Here is a 20,593-nt window from a genome sequence, read left to right as displayed (position 1 = left end):
ATCTTTTCAGCAGCAAAACAAAGCTCGTGGGAGACCAGCATTTACAATGGATATTATTTGCTTTTTAAAAGTTTCTTGGTGGAGTAGCAGATTCCAGAAATAGGCTTTTAGGATCCACAGGATACTCCTAAACCACCACAGAGTATTTTTATGGTAGGTGAAATTTTGGGCCTAACCTGCTTGTCTATATCTCTTTCAATCACTGGGAGATCAATTCTGATTTTTGTTTTGCGGGGGGGGGGAGGAGGGAGACCCTAAAAAATTAGGTGTATCTCAGAGCACTATAACAGCAGCAGCATTTACATTTCACACTGTGCTGTTTTCTTTGGCGGTCTTGCATGTACAAAATATCCACATCCGTGCTCCATGTTCTGACAAAGATGGTCACTGTTCACGTCTTACCTCTGGCTAAGTATAGGTTTCCTATGAGGTTTGTTCTGGTTCTCCAATCCAAGATGGGATTCTAATTATTTTTTTCTTTATAGGGCACTGGACTAAGACTCAGGAGATACTCTCTGTGGCTCCGTTTTCCTTTTGCAACCTTTATCCGTCTGGTCTATATAGACTGTATGCTCTTTGAAGCAGGAAATGTCTCTCACTCTTTCGTATAGTGGTAAGTGCAATGGGATCTGATCTGGGTTAGGGCTGCTCTGTGCTACCAGAATGCAAATATTAAATAAAAATAACCCAGAACAGTGACTAAGACTAAGTATCAGACTCATTTTAATTTGCTAAAACTGGACATTCTAAATAATCTAGCCAACATATGCATTAGCAAGAGATACAATTCATATAATATATACTTGTATTTCTAATAATCTGTTTGTGATTGATGGAATCCAAAATTACATATACACTCACAATATTGTATGCCTGCAATACATATTACAAGATGGAGCAGTTTGGGTTACAGCTTTGTTTGAACTGAAAAGCATATTACCATACTATTCCTCAGTCAAAAATTGTATGGCTGTTACATTACTAAGATGTATCCTACATGTTTAACAAAATGCTGTATACATAATATATGAGAGGGAATTGCAATTCCCATTGAGCTGTGTTCTCCCACACAGTGTTGAGATGGATAAATAAGATGAATAATATTTCTACCTTATAAGCAACATTTTACAAATTATTCTTGACTTTGTTAGTAAACAAAAATATTACCTATACTGTAGTGAAATCTGCCCCCACAAATGAAAAGGATATAGGAAGGACTTCTCTGAAGCAATGGCTGTTGTAGTTGATCAATTAACTTTGGCAATGCTTGTATCCCTAGTTAGAGTTTATTGAATTGAACCAATGAATAAACCACAGCTGAGTGAGTGTAATCCACTCATTGATTTGTGGAGCCAAAGTCACGCAGTGTGTCACAAATCCATATGATGCCCCCAAGTGCACTTGAGAATATACCATAGGGAACAAACTTGCAACGGCAAATGGATTAACAAGATGACTGAGCAGGTCTTTTCCACCTCTAATGTCTATGATTTTACATTTGGATCCCTGAGTTAGCTAAAAGATGTGCAGAATTAGCATGTACTGAGACAGCTCACTATTGATTATGCATATGAGAGCAGCAGAGAATCCTGTGGCACCTTATAGACTAACAGACGTTTTGGAGCATGAGCTTTCGTGGGTGAATACCCACTTCGTCAGATGCATATGAGGAAACTCATGTATGTTTTTTAATTTCAGCAAGTACATTTCATACACTGTAGCTATGAAATATGCCCTTTATTTATTATTTGTTATTTGTATTACTGTAGTTCCTAGGAGCCCTCATCATGAACCAGGACCCCATTATGCTAGGCCCTGTACAAACAGAGCCAAAATACTGTCCCTGCCCCAAAGAACTTACAACCAAAAATAAAACAAGACAACAAATTGATAGACAGACAGATGGGGGAGTACAGGTAGACAGTGAGACAGTATTAGTCAGCATGATAGGCAGTGGTCTCTGCACACCAGCAGCCTAATCATTGTCAATTCTTTTTTGTAGACATCACAGCAAAGAAGAGTTTTGAGGATGAATTTGAAGGTGGATAAGAGATAGCTTTGCAGACCTTTATGGGAAGTATTTCCCAAGCATATGGGGCAGCATGGGAGAACGCATACATGTGATTGTTTGAAAATTTAATAAGTGGGTGATGGAGGCTGGCATCATGGGCCAATCAGAGGCAAGCATTGAAAGCAAATGAGAGCTGAGAGGCTGGGGATTGCCCAAGAAGGGCCTTGAAAGTGAATACAAGCAACTTAATGTGTGATTTGATAGAGAAGGAGGAGCTAGTTAAGAGATTCAAAGAGAGGGGTGATATGGTCAAAGCAACACGCTAGGGAAATTATCACTACCGCAGCACTCTGAAGAGAGGGGCAAGATTACATGTGCCAAGGCCAGAGAGAAGGCCGCTGTAGTAATTGAGACGCAAGATGATGACACCTTGAGCAAGAGGTTTAGCTTTGTGGGTGGATGAGAAGGGCTGTATCTTAGAAACGATATGCAGAAAGAATCAGCCAGATTTAGATGTAGACTGGATATGAGGACTTAGGGAGAGATCCAGGTCAAAGGTGACACCCCTGTTATGGGCCTGCGTCACAGGCCTGATGGTGACTGATTGAGAAAGGAGGAAGTGGGCAGGACATGGAGCGGGGCAAGAGCAGTCACTCTGTTTTAGCCACATATAGCTTGATCTGAAGGCTAGACATCCATGAGGAGATGTCGGAGATGTCAGAGACACAGGCCAAGATTTTAGATTAGAAGATTTAGAAGGAGACAGGTCTGTAGTTGGTAGGTAGTTCTGTGAGTTGTCACCATACACATGATAGTTGAATTTGTGTGTGGATGAGATTACCCGGAGGTGAAGGATGAAGAGAGAAGAACCTTAGGGAACCTCCACAGAAAGTTGGAGGAGGGGATGAAGAGGATCCTCTGAAGGTCCTGCTGAAGGTGCGATTAGAGAGGCAGGAGGAGAAGCCGGAGAGGACAGTCACAAAGCCAAGGGAAGACAAGATTTCAAGAAGAGCATGGCTGACCGTCACAGATGGCTGATATGTATACTTGGGATGGGCTAGGTCAGTACCCCTTTCAGGAGTCTGATTTGTCTTGCGTACCCCTAAGTTTCACCGCACTTAGCTAATTGCTTACAAAACCAGACATAAAAATACAAAAGTGTCACAGCACACTATTACTGAAAAATTGCTAAATTTCTCATTTTACCATATCATTATAAAATATATAAATTGGAATATAAATATTGTACTTACATTTCAGTGTACAGGATATAGAGCAGTATAAACAAGTTATTCTCAGTATGAAATTTTAGTTTGTACTGACTTCACTAGTGCTTTTTACGTAGCCTGTTGTAAAACTAGGCAAATATCTAGATGAGTTGATCTACCCCCTGGAAGACCTCTAAGTATTCATGGGGGTACACATACCCCTGATTGATAACCACGGGTCTAGGTAAAGTTGGTCTTGCCTCAGCACAGGGGAATGGACTAGATGACCTCTCAAGGTCCCCTCCAACCCTTCATTTCTATGATTCTGTGGTAGGGCAAGGAGGGTGAGGAGGGAGTATTGGTTCTGATCTTTAGCTAGAAAAAAGTCAGAGACTCTGGGAGAGCAGTTTCATTGGAATACAAGGGGCTTAAGCTAGAATTGAGAGTGCCTAGGATAGAATTGGAGGAATGGAACTCCAGTCAGCGATTGAAGACAGTGAGGTCAATGAGATTAGAGATGAAATGGAGATAAGGCAGTAGTTGGAAAGACAAGCAGAGTCAAAGTTTTTTTTAAGATGGAAGAGACTAGATCAGTATTTCTCAACAACTGGTCCGTGGACCCGCGCTGTTCCCTGAGATCTCCCTGACACAGTTTAGGAAGGCAGCAGGCTAGTCCTTGGTATCAAAAAGGTTGAGAGTATGCTTGAGTTTTGAGGGGGAAGAGCCAGAGGAGAGCCAGAGGTGAAGGGGAGGGAAAGGGAGGGAATGAAAGTGGGCACGTGGGAGATGGGATGGGGTCACTGGAGGGGTTAGAGGACAGCAGATGAGAAACTTCAGCATTTGTGACAGAGGAGAAGGCGGTGAGAGTTGTAGGAGGGGAAGGGAAGGCAAGCTCTCGAGAGGGATAGGGCCATGTCATATTTTGTCAATTTTCTCTTGGAAGAAATTGGCACAATTGTGTGCAGAGAGAGAAGTGGAGGGGAGGGTTTGAGAAGTGACTCAAAGGTGGTGAAAAGGCAGCTGGGAGAGCAAGTGTGGGACTCAGTTAAGTTGGAGAAGTGGAGTTGTTTAGCCAGAGGGCTGAACTGAAGGAGGAGAGAATTAATTTGTAGCAGAGGAAGTCAGTCTGGTTACGGGATTTCCAACAGAGTCGCTCTGCAGTGTGAGAGCAGGAGCAGAGGCAATGGATGTTGGGGGTGAGCCAGAGCTGGCAGTTGTCAGGGAGGACCTTGTGATAGGAGAAGGGGCAAAAAAATCAAGGATGGAGAAGAGTGAAAAATGGAGAGAGTCAATAACCATATCAATGGACAAAAGGGAAGAGAGGAGAGATCTGTGAGCAGATAAGTAATCAACACTGACGGACTGACTGTCACAGAAAAGCCAACTGACAGGGCATGATACAATGTGATAGTTTTAGACAGAATATGTGAATAAGAGGTATAAAGAGCTAATTTCCCTCTCTTACTAAAAACATACCTCTTTGAGCATATGCACTGGAAAATGCTTCTCTGTTCTAATGGCCATTGAGGAGGACAGCAGTATCCCAAACTAGCTACAGTTCTGCATAGCCCCCACTGCATAGGTTCTTCTGTTCTTTGATGATCTGCATTTCCAGAACAGTGATCGTACTCCAAAAAATGTCCCTATATAGGACCCAGTCCTACCCAGAGATATTCATGTCATATAGCAATCTGCTTGCTCAACACTTTCTGCGAGCAAATAACTTGTGACTGCTGTACTGAATAGCTTGGAGCCGTTCATCCTGCTCAGCCCCAGCTCGCCCCATAATGCTACAACCTGCAGAGCAGGAAAAGGGGTATATGTTATTAGAGGCTGAGAAAAGGAGTGCCAAAGACTGACAAAGCCCTGCCCCTTGCACACTAGATACACAAAATGAGCACTAGCAGTCAGAGAGTTTGTGATCGGTTTAATCTCCAGGTTATGCGTAACTGTTGTCATAGATAGATTGCTACCGGTGGTTACAGTAGAAGAGTATAAGGAATGAGGTCATTATGAAGTACCTTGCCACATTCACAAATCAGAAGTTCTCACTGCAGGACCTCCTAGTTGTATATTGATTTCACTTGTCTTCTAGACTTTGTTTTTAACAAAACAAAATTAATCTTCCACTACAGCCCCAATCACTGATTGTTGTAGGAACCTTCCACAAACACCAGTTTTTAAGTTTAGTTTTGGTGCCCAGGTCTCTTTTCACGTTTTTTGGCAAGCCACAGAAACAGAGCTTTTAGCTAAAGAACCCAGTGTGTTTAGGCCACAGCTAAGTCCACTGTGCTGTGAAATACCCTTATCTAATTCTCAAGATCCTGACTGCTTTATGACAATCTGACTTGGTACTACCAAACTCTCCACTCTTGGAGTAATACACATCACATAGATTTCTTTCTACTGTCTCATAAAAGGGGAAAATAAACTACAGAGAAGCATTTTAGCGAGATAGATTCTACCCTCAAAACTATCTGCCACAATTGTGTGCTTGAAAATATTTTTGTTTATGCGCCACAGATAACCTAAGTCATCAACTGCATGTTCAATCCATGTTTCATCACACTGGTTTGGTCATGACATAAATGAGAGGAGGAATATTCCACATTTCTGCTGTGTTTTGAGGTCGTGAAAAGCTGCAGAGCTCCTTCAGTCAGTGCCAATGAAGAAAAGGAATTATGAGTAGAAGTTGTGCTTAGCCCTAAGATCTTTTCATTCATAGATGTTGAAATTTGGTTTTACTATTCTCTACAAATACTAGACTTGACTAAGACACACTAGAATTTCATGCATTCTTTATTTCCTTCTCCTATTCCCACATTTATGTTTTTTTCTTTGCTGCTTCATGAATGGAGTGATACATTACCATGTATTCCCAATGCACTGGCTCCCCGCTTGTTTCACATTCACATCTCTCCTAAAAAAACCCTCACTTCTCCGAGAAGGATGCAAAAGGCAGAATATTAAATTAATTATATCTTAAAAAACAAATACTGTTCTTTCCTCTGGGTTTCCTGTTGCGTGTCATTTTGCTATGTCTGCTCAATTGATTATAAAATCCTCCTCCTGATAGTGTGTCTTGTACTGAATCAAGCAAGTGACCAGTGCCCAACATATAATACACATCCCTGGTGTGGAGGCATACAGTCATGGAACAGCAATCTTTAGCTAAAGCTAGTGATCTCTGAGAAAATGCTATACTTGTTTGTGCTTTTTTTAAAAAAAAAAACTGTTGGGCAGGCAACAGAACAAACAAGCTAGTAGTGGAATTGGTCACCATTGGCTTGACTCATTAAGTCAAATTCTGCTCCGATTTACTTGCACTGGAATCTCATTGAGTTCATTGACATTACAAAGATGTAAATCAGCAGAATTTGGTCCATGGAGTGTGCACCCTGAGTACTACCACAAGCAAAATGTAAAATGATACTCATGTAGTTTGTAGTAAGTAGTTGTAGTGTTACATAGTGAACTGAAAAGAAGCCCTGGTTGTGCAAATAGGAAGTATGCTAAACTTGTCTCTATTGGCAGTTATTCTTAGCAATTATACTAGAATAAAATCTTGTTTACTGTAATAAAATTGAGGCAAATTCTGCTCTCAGTCATACCAATACAACTCACCTTTGTAACAGAGCAGACTATGGCCAAATTTGGACCAAATACATCCCTGTTGCAATAGAATAGAGTTGTACCAGGGATGAATGTGGCCTAATATGTTTAAATAATATTAAGGTTGTGACAATCAAAGGAGGTGTCGTGGGAGGAACAAGTAGACAGGGCAACCTATGTCCTGTTGTGACCAGAGTATGTATCAGTCATGTCAAGTTCTCAGTCTGAGAGGGGCTTTAGGTTTTGGAGGTACTGTAGAGGCTTCTCTCCATATGGAAATGGAGAAAGTGATACGGTTCTAGCAAGGTGCACACTCCAACCAACAGGACTGGACAGCAGATTACTAGGATTATCATTTTCACCACTGCTTAAGTATAAATTTTTGTTTCTTTACAAAGAGGAGTAAGTCCCTTTCTTTTCAAAAATAATTTAAATGAGAAAATTACTCATGTGCATATTGACATGTTCAGCCTTAAAGATGCTGCATACTCATCTGCCATGTATAATCGTCTTTGCCACATTGGTTCATTGCCACAGTCAACTGAATTGGCTCTCTTGGAGCCATTGCAATTTATCATGTCAATGCAGCTGAAAACACTTTAACATACCATGTGTCACACCCTGTCAAGTTATCAGCTGATGCTCCCAAATCAGGATTAGGAACACTGCTGATGCAGAACAATGCAGCAATTGCTTGTGCAACAAAAGCTTTCATAAAAAGACACACACTCTGCTGAAATAAAGAAGAAAGTGTTAGCTGTTGTTGTTTGCCAGCTGTCCTACCAGTTTATTTATTCAAAGGCACTCAGTTCTCTACATGTCTGTGTTTAATGCTAAAAGAGGCTGCACCTGCATGTAGTGAAGAGAAAATAGCTCCTTTAAATCAAACACATCTCAGACCACTAATCCTTTTTTTTAAACAAACCAATAATCTTTGCAAATACACACTGGCTACTGCTAGTATTGAGCGTATTACATCTGAAGATCTGAAAGCACATGGCAATCATTAGTGAATTAACCTTAGCAGCAGCCTTGTAAGGTAGTTAAGTATTAATTATTGTTATGCAGATGGAGATACTGAAGCTCAGAGAGGTTAAGTGACGTACTCAAGGATACCTAACACGCGTGGCAGAGGTGGAAATAGAATTCAACTCCTTGAATCATAAACCCATCCTTCTTCCCTAACGTGCAAACCAAGAAAACAAAGGTGACAATGAGTATGTGACAGACTTTTAAGGGTGGGTTTTAATTAAATTGTCAGATTCATGTTGAAATGGATGAAGAAATGTTTGTGTTAATAAATACACCTGGTAGTTAATCTTCAGTGAATGATCAAAAACTATCAGGTTGGAGACAAAGACAAAGACGTGACAGTGTTAAAAGCAATAACATAAAATATGCAAAAAACAGTGATTCTCTGGTTATTCTATATTAATACTGTACTAAGGTTGTGTCTACACTATGGAGACTATACCAGCATAGCTATGTCAGTGTAGCTATGCTGACAAATCTCCATAGTGAAGATGCAGCCTACACTGATGCAATGGGTTTTTCCATTGGAGTATAAAAATCACTTCCCTAGAGAAAGTTAGCTACATTGATGGAAGCACCTTCCATCTACATAGCTGCATCTACATTAGGCATTAGGTCCGTTTAGCTTGTTGGTCAGAGGTGAGGTTTTTTCATACCCCTGACTGACTGACATAGCTATGTCAACCTAACTTGTAAGTGTAGACCCACCCTTAGAGATGACCTGGGTGAAAATGAAGGAATGGTAATAAAGAGGTAAAATCTACTAATTCAAAATCATTGAGAAAGGAAATATTAATCTCAGACATATGAGAATTAAGCAATGTAATCAGTGATTAAGAAATGTGTTCTAGACTAGAATATTTGAACATGTGGAAGATATTTGCCAATTTATTTTTCAGATCTGGATGCCTAAAGTTAAGCTCCTAAGTTCACATTTAAACTGTTAAATAAAAATGACCCTGAGTTTCAGATTTAAATAGCACCCACAAATCGGACTGGAGTAGATGGGAGCTGCAGGTGCTCAGATTCTCTAGAACAGCGGTTCTTAAACTGGGGCGGGACCCCTTTTGAATGGAGTTGCCAGGCCTGGCTTAGACTTGCTGGGGCCTGGAGCTGAAGCCCGAGCCACACTGCCCAGGGCCTAAGCCAAAGCCTGAGGGCTTCAGCCCTGAGCAGCAGGGCTCAGGTTACAGGCCCCCTGCCTGGGGCTGAAGCCCTTGAGCTTCAGCTTTGACCCCCCTGCCCAGAGGGGTGGGTCTTGGGCTTTGGCTCACCACCCAGGGCAGTGGGGCTTGATGGGCTCAGGCTTCTATCCCCTCTGTTGGGGTTGTGAAGTAATTTTTGTTGTCAGAAGCGGGTCGTGGTGCAATGAAGTTTGAGAACCCCTAGCCTAGAAGTAAATCGCGATAGAGCTTTTAGTGGTCTTTGCACAGGTTAATCCTGCTTGTGATTTAAGTTCATTTAAATCACAAAAGTCATTCTTGTCTGCTTTGTCAAAACACAGTAATGTTTTGGCTATTGTACAAATTGCGACTACATCTGGATTTCAGATAGCATCCAAAATGCACACGGTTACATATATATTCAAGTGACCTTTTATTAATTGAGAGTATTAAGTGCCATTTTAAGGAAAAGACCAGTTTCAGCTAAGTACCAACTTACCTGCTGAACCACTTATTTAAAAAAAAAAAAAGTCTTCACAGAGCATTCTGGGATATGATTATAGACTTCTCTTTGGCCTTGAACCAGTTGGTCTGGAGCCAAAGGAGGTGTATAATATAATGCCACAGTTTTATATTTAGGCAAAAGTCATTAGAAATGAAAAAGTTATGTAATTCCTCAGAGAAAGCAAAGAAAAAAATAGGACAAATAATACGCAAAAACTGCAGTTAGCCTGCAGCTAAATCAAATCAATTTATCTTTGAAAAAAATATCAGGACAAAGTCTTATATAATGCAGGAAGAAAAAGCTCTTCTACAACGAAATGTAATTATAAACAGATTAATATATTAAACATACTGCCTTTACATTTGTTACACAGTTTTGAGCTCATTATCATTTGAGTGTGTAAATAGAATTTGTGTATGCAAATAGATTGATTGGGGACTCATATCTTAACTACCATTTTTCTGCATGCTAATATAGAGACCAGGGTGAAAATTTGGACCTCTTCAGATCTTTATTTTGTGTGTGTACTTTTTAGATAATTTTGCAGATACAGCCTGGCAAATATACAATTTTCAAGTAATTTTTGCTTTAATTTCAATAGCCATAGGCTGAAATTTTCAAAAGGGACTATTGATTTTGGGTACCTCAGTTGTTGGGTACCCAACCTGAAGCACCTTAGAAGAAGCCTGATTTTCAGAAACCATTGAGGAGGAACCCTCTTTGAAGATCAGATACCTTTACGGGTATCTTAATTTGAGACATCTAAAATCATTAGTCACTTCTGAGAATTTAAACCACGATTCCTAAATGTGCTCAGTATTTGATGGAGATAAAAATGTGGTTGCAATTATTTGGAGGCAATACTGAAACTTCACAAGCTCCTCAGGACAAGGACCTTGGGTAACATTTTCAAAAGCACCTAAATAGCACAGGCCATATTTATACTTGAGCCTGGTCTACACTACAATTTTAGGTCGAATTTAGCCACGTTACCTCGATTTAACACTGCACCCATCCACACGACCAAGCCCTTTTTTTCCGACTTCAAGGACTCTATAAATCGATTTCTTTACTCCACTCCAATGAGAGGATTAGTGCTGAAATTAGCCTTGCTGGGTTGAATTTGGGGTAGCGTGGACGTAATTCGACGGTATTGGCCTCCGGGAGCTATCCCAGAGTGCTCCGTTGTGACCGCTCTGGACAGCACTCTCAACTCAGATGCATTGGCCAGGTAGACAGGAAAAGACCTGCGAACTTTTGAATTTCATTTCCTTTTGGCCAGCGTGGCGAGCCGATCAGCACAGGTGACCATGCAGAGCTCATCAGCATGATGTGCACGTTGTCGGGTCAATTTCTTGTTTTAATCCACTTCATCTATCTTTTACATCTTAGGCTGGCAGCAGACGGTGCAGAATGACGGCTAGCTATTGTCATCTCCTGAGTGCTTGGCAGAAGATGCTGTATTACGATTGCTAGCATCTCCTGGGTGCTCGGCAGAAGATGGGAATGACCTGGCTGAGTCGCTCCCATGTCTGCCCAGGTGCCCCTGACCGACCTCACCAAGGTCAGCTAAAAGAGCACCCAGGAGTACAACGACAATGGCTACCAATCGTAATGCATCGTCTGCTGCCAAAAGGCAATGAGCTCCTGTGTGTAGCAATGCAGACCCATGTCTCCCAGCCCCCAGGAGACATACGGTGACAGTGAGCTGAGCGGGCTCCATCCTTGCCATGGTGTGGCATCTGCACAAGTAACCCAGGAAAAATGGCGTGAAACGATTGTTTGCTGTTGCTTTCACAGAGGGAGGGAGAGAGGGAGAGGGGGGCCTGACGACATGTACCCAGAACCACCCGTGACACTGTTTTTGCTCCATCAGGCATTGGGATCTCAACCCAGAATTCCAGTGGGCAGCGGAGACTGGGGGAACTGTGGGATAGCTATCCACAGTGCAATATTTCGGAAGTTGACGCTAGCCTCGGTACTGTTGACGCAGTCCACTGACTTAATGCAATTAGAGCATTTTGTGTGGGGACACACACAATCAACTGTATAAAAACTATTTCTAAAAAAACAACTTCTATAAATTTCGACCGAATTTCATAATGTAGACATACCCTTGGAGTGCTTTACCTATATAGGAATACCAGTATACTATGCTGGCAAAGTGTATCTAGTGTGGACACAGCTATACTGGCCAAGCTGTGCTTTGTACTGGTACAGTAAAACCACCCCACATAAGCAAACTAAACTATATTGTAGGAATGACCCCGGGCCCACAGGCCTGGATACCTTATTATTGAGGCATTTTGTTCTTGTCTGCAAACTGGGCACACCCAGTTTCTTATCTCAGGAACTTGGCCTTCCTCCATCCTCCCCTGTACTTTCACACGGACGGCCCCGTCTGCATCTGGCGGTGTTTTGTAACTTCCCCGCTTTGCTTTTTCCCAGACTGCTGCGTTTGCAGCTGGGGGTGTTTTTGCAGTTTGCTATGCTGTTGAGCTCGTGATGGGAGATTTTTGTAAGAAATCTTGATTTGTGCTGTGCAATTGCGCATGTGTAATCTTCGATAATAAAAGAGGCAGGTGAACTCAGAAAAGCAGCTTTTTCACCTCCTCGTTTATCCTGCAAATTGGTGTCGAGTCTTTCCTTCACTATATAACTGAAAGCACAATTTTGTGGGCATAATAGTATCTGTACTAGGGACTTCTGCCAGTACAGCTATGTCGGTCAGAGATCACACCTCTTCACACCCTTGAGCAACACATCTATAGTAGAAGAAGTCTTTAGTGCAGACAGAGCCTAAGAAGCCTAAATTTCATTTTCAAAAGGGTTCAGATTTTAAGATATTTATACACCTGAAGATATAGGTACCTAGTGGGATTTTCAGAAGTGCTTATGCACCTGACTACCAATGAAATCATTAGAAAATCACTGGGAGTTGGCTGCCTAGAACCAGAGCTGTCTCTTGGGTATGGCGAATCAGGGCAACCACCCCAGGCCCTGCGCTTTGAGGGGCCCCATGGATGGGGAGGTGAGGTGGGCTGGTGAGCAGGGGGTAGGGGGGCAAGGTGGAGCCCCCTACTAGAATCTACCCCCAGTGCCTCCTGCCTGTCAGTGGGCCCTGCCAATCAGCATCTCGTCCTCTCTCCCAGCGCGTACTGCCTGCCACAAATGAGATGTTTCCTGGTGTCAGGAGGTGCTGGAGAGGAGGGGGGAGAAGCGAGGATGTGGCACACTCAGGGGAATGGGAAGAAGCAGGGTAGGCATGGTGCCTTGGGGGAAGGGGTGGAGTGGGGGCAGGGCCTGCGCAGAGCCAGGGGGAGCACCCTCTGGCAGACAGGTGCAGAGTTGCTAATGTCCTGGGCCCTGCACCTCCCTAGGACCTTTTGAAAATCCCACTAGACACCTGTCTCTGTTTATGTTTATCTTGTGGACTGGACTTTAGAGCTACAGATGCAAGTAAGGGTCTAGTAAGATTTACAAAAGCACCTAAGTGAGTTAGGCTTCTAATTCTCATTGAAAATCAATGGAATTATGATTAATGAACAATATGTTTGTCTACTAAACAAATCATGCCAGATTAACTAGATTCTTGTGACTGAATTACTAGATAGAATGGATGAATGGAATGCAGCAGTGTATATTGCAATTAAACTTTTTTGCAAAATTTTAAATACAGTGGACTGAAAATTGAAAAAGGATTGCAAATAAAGATAACTAGAAAACAGCAATTAATTGAGTCAGGAGATGTCTGTCAGGATGCCACTGGAAATGATGTGAGGCTGTTTTATTTATAATCCTCATGAACAATCTGGTAGGAGTAGGGGCATTTTACCTAATATGTACTGCTATTCCTACAGGATACTATTTTGTTTCTACACTCTGGATGCACACGGGTTTATATTGGTGTCATCTGCTTTAATGGAAAATGCATATGAAAAACCTTTATCCAGAGTGATGAATGTACCATATGTACACATCTTTATAAGATTAGATACCTATTGTGGCTTAAAGTGCTGAGTTTCTCCTCTCCTTGTAATCCATATTGGTTCCTTTACACTGACAGTCCCTGCAAGTGGAGATCCTTTGAAGAGGCATAACTGAAAAAATGCAGCAGGTAGTATAAGTAGCAACTCAGGGAGGAAAGTAAGTGTTAGACCCACAAGATGTTGTCACTTAAGGGATAACTCCTGTTCTATTAGTTGAAAAAATGAAAAGCATGGCCAGCCGAATCCAGACAGCACAGATGTCAACTAGCACACAACTACTGATATTCAGATTTCTGCCTCATGTAACGCAGCCAGAGAGCAAAATACTTGGAGAGAATAATATTTGAAAATCTTTTCTCCTTGTCTTCAATAAAATATTCATAACTGATGGTAATTTATTTAATTGCTAATTTTTATATTATATGTTCCTATTTTATATTATTTTATAAAGGTCCCATCAGAGGCATCAGATACTAGACATTTTAGAAAAAAACAAAACAAAATAAAATAGCTCAAAATGGCTAAAAATGAAAAGGCCCATGATCTGGCCAGTTAAAAAATACATCAAAGTGGGTTATGATGATTTGGAGTTTTGAAGGAGAATTATCCAAAACAGAAAAGATTGTGAAAAATAAGAGACATGACCAAGAATGAACTGGCCCAGATTGAAGGGCTTCATACCAAGAATTAAAGACTGCATCAGAATAACTCTGCCAAATATATTCAGGAAGTCCCTTCAATCAATATCCTGAATCAGAACTGACAACAAGGACATCCAACTGCCTAAGAGGAACATAGGGGGAGTAAGATGTCTTAAGTGCTAGACTGAAGACAGAATGAGGGTAGCAGATGTTATTAATGCCTTTGCTTCCTTCACAAGGGGAAAACCATATTCTGCAGCTTCCGAGAACACTTGCAAAGCACTTTCCATATTCAAAGCACTAGACAAACATGAATTAAGTAATCCTCACAACATCCTATGCAATAAGCAACATTGAATTCCAGAGAAGTCTAAGCAGGAGCAAATTAGCAAAATGCTGAATGCTTGTCTTGAGGACAAAGAGAGATAAAAGGACAGCTTCTGGAGTATGTGGAAATGATTAAAGTTAATCTGAAGTACTGGTGCAATATGGACTTCCATGCTGAAGCTCCTTAATTCTGGACCTTGGACCTCAAAAAGAAGGGTGCACAAATCTCTCAATTTCCTATAGGCATTTTGCTCAATTCACTAAATTGCCTCAGTTTAATTCTGATTGAACTTGAGCCAGTTGCCCCTTACTCAAGCAAAAAAGTCTACAGGTTAATGAGATAGCTGAGACAGCTCAACAGGTAAAGAGACAAGCAGTGTATCACTGGTGATATCTCAGCCCTCTACAATCCTTTAGAATATTTCCTAGTATTCTCATATATAAAATTATGTAATCATAAAAAAACTAGGGCTGGAAGGGACTTCAAGACATCATTAGTTCATCCCCCTGCACTGAGACAGGATTAAGTATACTTAGACCATCCCTGACAGGTCTGTCTAATCTGTTCTTTGAAACCTTCTCTTTAAACTAGCCCTGAACATGCCTGAAGACTGTTACCAGGTCCTTCCTCAGCCTTCTCTAGACTAAGCCCAGTCATTTGAACCATTCCTGATAGATCGTGTTTTCTAAACTGTTGATATTTTTCTCTCTCTCATCTGAACTCTTTCCAGTCTATTCACATCTTTCTTAAAGAGTGTGCCCAAATGTTGAATATTGGGGGTCAGGGGAATTGTGGCACCTCACAAAGGGAACTCAGGTGATGACATGGCAAGTGTCCATCACCAGCTTTGAGGCCTTTTGTAATAAGAATGAGCTCAACCACTGAAGAGCTATTTTGATCATTACTGCCAAATGTCGCAACCTACCCACCAATACCCAGTTTTCAATGGTATAAAAGTTTGCCAGTAGATCAGTAGCAGCAGGGACAAGATATTTTCTGCCATTGTTCATGGATGACTGTTCTTCAGTGTGGCCATTGCTATGTCATTAAATGGTCTTGATCCAAATGGAAAGATGTTAAAAAAACACAATATACTGGATTTAAAAGTCTTGACTTTCTTGGAGATCTTCTCTCCAATCTCTAATCTTTGCCTTTGGCAGAAAGTTATCAAGACGTCAATCTAAATAGGTTCTATATGACCCCCCCAAAAGCTTTTTAAAGCAGTGGGCTCACCATGATGCTTTCAGGCTGGGATTTTCAAAGGAGACTTTGGCCTATTCTACATACAATTTTTGTACTGGTTATAACCATCATTGATTTTTAAAAAATGGAATAGTTATACAAGTACAACCCCTAGGGTGGACACAGTTATATCAGTATAAAGGCACCTTATACTGGTCTAGCTTTTTACTTTTCCCATATGGGAATAGCTATGCTAATATAAAGCACCTTTATAGAATTATAAATTCATCCGTAGTAGGGGTTGTACTGGTATAACTATGACTGTTTTAGTTAAACCAATATAACTTTTGTGAGTAGACAAACCCTAAGAGAATTAGACACCCCAATTTCACTGGAAATTGAGGACCAGATTTGTAATGGTATTTAGATGCCTAAAGATGCTGATAGATGCCTAGTCGGGTTTTAAAAAACATCTGGGCACCTAAGAAGTTGGGTCTCTTTGAAAATCCCCTAGGTTACTAGTTCCATTTAGGTGCCTAAATACCTTTGTGATTTTGGCCCTAGGTTCTAGGTTTACAAAAAGACTTAAGCACCTAATTTCCACTTTAGGTATCTAAATCCCAGAATCAGTCTCCACCGGTATTCACAAAACCCCTACTCAATTGGCCCAGAATTCTATAGGCACCTAAATTCATTTGACGTCTAAATTTTTGCATTAAAACTTCCCAAGATGCCTACATTTCTGCCTCACCGCACCAAGCGTCCAGACACTTGAGCAAGCCATGAATGGGGCGTTCCTCCACCTAACTTGTTGGCAAGGCCCAGACAAATAAGCATGCTCAGATCTCACCTGTTAAATTGGGCCCCTATAGGTGAGCTTACACAAAACAGCAGGGTGGGGGTGGGGAAAGAAGAGGGCTCACCTGAGATGGTGTTCTGGTACATTTCTTGTACTCACCTGAGATATAGGAGACATCCAGTTCTAGACCCCCTTTACCTGAAAGAGAAAGAATTTGAATAGGCATCTGCCACCTCTCATGTGAGTACTCTAACCACTGGAATATAGGATATTCTTATGTGGGGCTCCTTCAGTCTCTTATATTGAAGCTGTTTCACGGAGGATAAATAATTTTAAAAAAATCATTGGAGCATGAGGACTGGATCTTGGGTCTCCCACATGAGTGCTCTAACCACCAGACTACAGAATCATTCCCATGTTTTCTCTCTCTCTCTCTGGCTCAATAGTGAAGCTATTGAAGTGTAACTGAATAATGGAAGAATCACTGGGCCAGGGACAGCACAAGCACAAGACTGATTCTGTGCTCTGTACAGCACTGACCTGAGAGACGCAGAATTTAGTCCTCCTGTTCCTATGGATGTTTTAATTATTTACCCACAGTGGAACAGGTTCAACAGAGGAGACCTAGGGAACCACATCAGAATATTCCATAGCCCTATACACTTAGGACATGTAGAAAACAAGATGCTCTTAAAAAGTTAATAACTATTTTAACTTGTGTAATAGTTAAAATATACCTTTAGCTGCTTTCTAAACTTTCAGAGATGCTTGGGCTTTAGCAATTCAGTTCCTATTGACTTTAGAGGGTATATGGCAGTTAAATCCTGTTCAACTTGGGTAAATTTTTCCTAACAGTGACACAGGTAGTAACAAGATAATACCAATTATGATGATAAACATTCTTACTGATAATGGTAAATCAATAAAATGTAATTGGCTTCTATAGCCAAAGCCACTACAAAAGCTGTGTTATTTGACGCATTGCACTTTATAGTTTCCTTTATAGCTTTCAGTGTTGTAAACAGATTTAAGACCAACTGAGGTGGTATGAGCCTTATTTTACTAGCTTCAAAACTACATTGTATAAACCCAAATTGTAAAGGCATCTGCAGCAGTTGCATAATTAAGGTTGTGTTGAGATTTGCTCGTAGGGCAGGATTAAAATCCTTGGTTTACACTTTAATGCTTGATTTTAGTCTGCACTTTTGGCACAATAATGTTTTATTGATTTTTCTGCATATTTTTTTAAGGAAAATATTTACTGTTGTAGAGAAAATGCTTCCAAATGCTCCCTTTCTGGCCATATTTCTTTGGGCTACTCTAGCTAAAGAACCACACTCCTACAGTCCTACAAATTCTCTTACTCTGATACATTGAACATAGCATAGGCTACTTCTGAAGTTTTAAAAAAAGTCAGTCCTTTGATTCAGGATAGCTGGTTTGAGCTACACTGAGAATAGCTGATGGAAATGTCAAGTTCTGCACCTTCTTCTGTTTTTCTGATGATGCCAGCTTGCTCACTAGTCCATTCATCCCAAAGACTACAGGGAGATAGCCTCGGCAGTAGCAGGCAAAGCTAGCACGTTACCTAGAGCTCTAGGGACCTTCGGAGTTGCACGGGCCTTTGGGAAGATGGGATAAAACTCCATGCTGTGCCATTTAGAACCCCAGCACAGAAGTTACAGCCCAGCAGTAGGATGGACTGAGGAGGCACTTCCCTAGTTAGTCTCATGATGGAGGTTTGAGGCCCTATGGTGCAAATCTTATGATTGGCACATTTAAAGAAACCCTATTGTAAACTATGTCCACATTTAAAAAAATCCTTCTAATCACAATCTATCTTCCTATACATCATTTCAACATAACCATCAACTAAAAATCTACAATTTACACATAAACCTTCTATTTCAGTTCAAGTTCCATTTTTACCCCCTCTTCGCAGCAAGAGATAAGGGATGGCCATCTTGCGTGAAGGTGGAGACATGCTATTTTGGGGGGAGATAACGAGTAGAAAACAATGCTGGGTCTAGGTTGCAAGGGCAATGACTAAATTAGGGATTTTCTGGCTTTTTATGTTTGTAACAGGGCATGCTGGCCTATTACATGCAGGGCTTTTACTAATTTCAGCCCAGAAAGAGGCATTTTAGGAGTTGTAGATCTCAGGGATCATGGAAACTATGGGAACAGAGGCAGGTCTATAAATCATTTCTCTCTTCTGAGTGAGACCTGTGCTGAAGGAGCTGAGAAAGAGACCTGAGAACTCTTGGAGGAGGTAGAGGGGTAAAATTGTTCATTTGGTAAAGGATGGCTTGTGAGTCCCCACTCCAAAAGGTGAAAATTTTGGATTTTTAAGAAAGGGTGTTGACTTGGTAGTTTTGAGAGTTGTGTTATCTGGAAGGGATGGTTTAATTCAGTTTGGTAAAGGGAGCAAGGGAGACAATGAAGTGGCAGCAGCACCTGCTTTTACACTATTTTTCAAATTTCAATTATATTTCTATACTGTTGTGCTGGAAGAACTCAGTGGCTGCCATCTTTGATCTGCAGACAATTGCAGACCTGGTTAAAGCCAATTGGTGTGCTAAGCATCCTTATTTCAGTCTAAGTGGAAGAAGTAATTAATACTCCTTTATCTAATGATAGCTGGAAACAGTAGGAGGCTATTGGCCCAGTGTTTTGAGCAGATGGCAAAGCTTGAGCAGGGCTAAGCCATGTGGTACGAGGGGTTTCCCTGGGATTGGTTACAAGCAGGAGGGCTGGGAAAATATTTGTCAAGCTGTGTGTTAGGCCACGTCTACACCACGGGATAATATCGAATTAGCTAAAATCGGTTTCTGAAAACTGATATTATAAAGTCGAGTGTGCGCGTCCACCCCAGGCACGTTAATTCGATGGTGTGCATCCATGGTCCAAGGCTAGCGTTGATTTCTGGAGCGGTGCACTTGTGGTAGCCATTCTCTGTAAGCTATTCCCTAGTTCCCTTCCAGTCTCCCCGCCCTTGGAATTCTGGTTGCAGAGCCAGGTGCACTGAATGGGGCAGGAATCATTGTCGGGGTGGTTCTGGGTACAGCATCACCCCCCCTTTTAAGGCAGCAGACAACCGTTTTCGCGGCTTTTTTCCCTGCGTGAATGCTGAGCAACGCGCCATAAGCACAGCCAGCATGGACCTCTGAGTCCCAAGTACGTACCGTTAGGAACGTTGTCACACCCTGGCGCCTCTCGTGGCTGTCTATTGCCGAACGCCATGAACTGCAAAGGCAGGAGGAAGACGAGGGGCAGCTACGGCAGCGCGGCGATGAGAGCGATGAGGACATGGACAATGATTCTCCCAACCGTGGGCCCCTGCGATTTTGGAGAGGGCTACTCTGGGTGGTAATGGGGCAGGTTTCTACCCATTTGAACGGGCGATTTGTGGGCGCAGGAACAAGCAACAGACTTGGTGGGACTTGCATAGTTTTGCAGGTGCTGGGGACGATTCCAGAGTGGCTGCAACTTTTCACATGCATCGAGCACTTTTTGACTTTTGTGCCTGCTTTCCTTGCCTGACAACGCCATAATACTACAGGATGGAGAAGCAAGCACTCACAGTGGGGAAGCGAGTGGCCAATAGGCCCTTCTGGAGCTTGGCCAACGCCAGGGACAGCTTTACCGGTCAGTTCAGGAAATCCAAATTTGGCAGTCGGGGTGAACATCTTACTGTGGGGGCTGCTGTGGATGCAAAGTAGCCAAGGCAATCGTTCAGCTGCTGTACGAAAGGTTGCGGACTATTGGACGTGCAGGTGATAGTGGATGGCTTTTACTGCAATGGGATCCCTAATGCTGGGGGGCCATAGATGGAACCATCTCCACTATATATTGGCCCCCGAGCGCCAGAGGCACAGTAATTAAACCGACAAGGGGTACTTTTCAATGGTGCTCTGCAGGCAATGGGGGTCACAGGGACGTTTCCCCAACATCCACGTGGGCATGGCGCCGGGAAGGGTTCATGACGCTCGCGTCTTCAGGAAAGGCACGTACTCCTGTTTAAACGGCTTGCAGCAAGGGGAATTACTTCCCAGGACCAGAAAATAACCGTGGGGTGATGTTGAGGGTGGCCTGTCAGTTTTCCTGGTTTGACCAGCCTATC

General features: G+C 42.0%; 1 long non-coding RNA gene across 1 annotated transcript in view; it reads left to right on the top strand.

Moving 5' to 3' along the window:
* LOC142046902 (uncharacterized) overlaps positions 1-20,593 on the top strand; it is a 57,554-nt gene that overhangs the window by 5,904 nt on the left and 31,057 nt on the right. The window contains exon 2 of the long non-coding RNA XR_012655988.1: positions 486-613. This is a non-coding gene — a long non-coding RNA (uncharacterized LOC142046902). The remainder of the gene's footprint in view (positions 1-485; positions 614-20,593) is intronic.

This window comes from Chelonoidis abingdonii, chromosome 5 (genome assembly GCF_003597395.2).
Source record: "Chelonoidis abingdonii isolate Lonesome George chromosome 5, CheloAbing_2.0, whole genome shotgun sequence".
NCBI lineage: Eukaryota > Metazoa > Chordata > Testudines > Testudinidae > Chelonoidis > Chelonoidis abingdonii.
The sequence above is the reverse complement of the archived record's forward strand: the minus strand, read 5'-3'. Positions and strand labels throughout refer to the sequence as shown.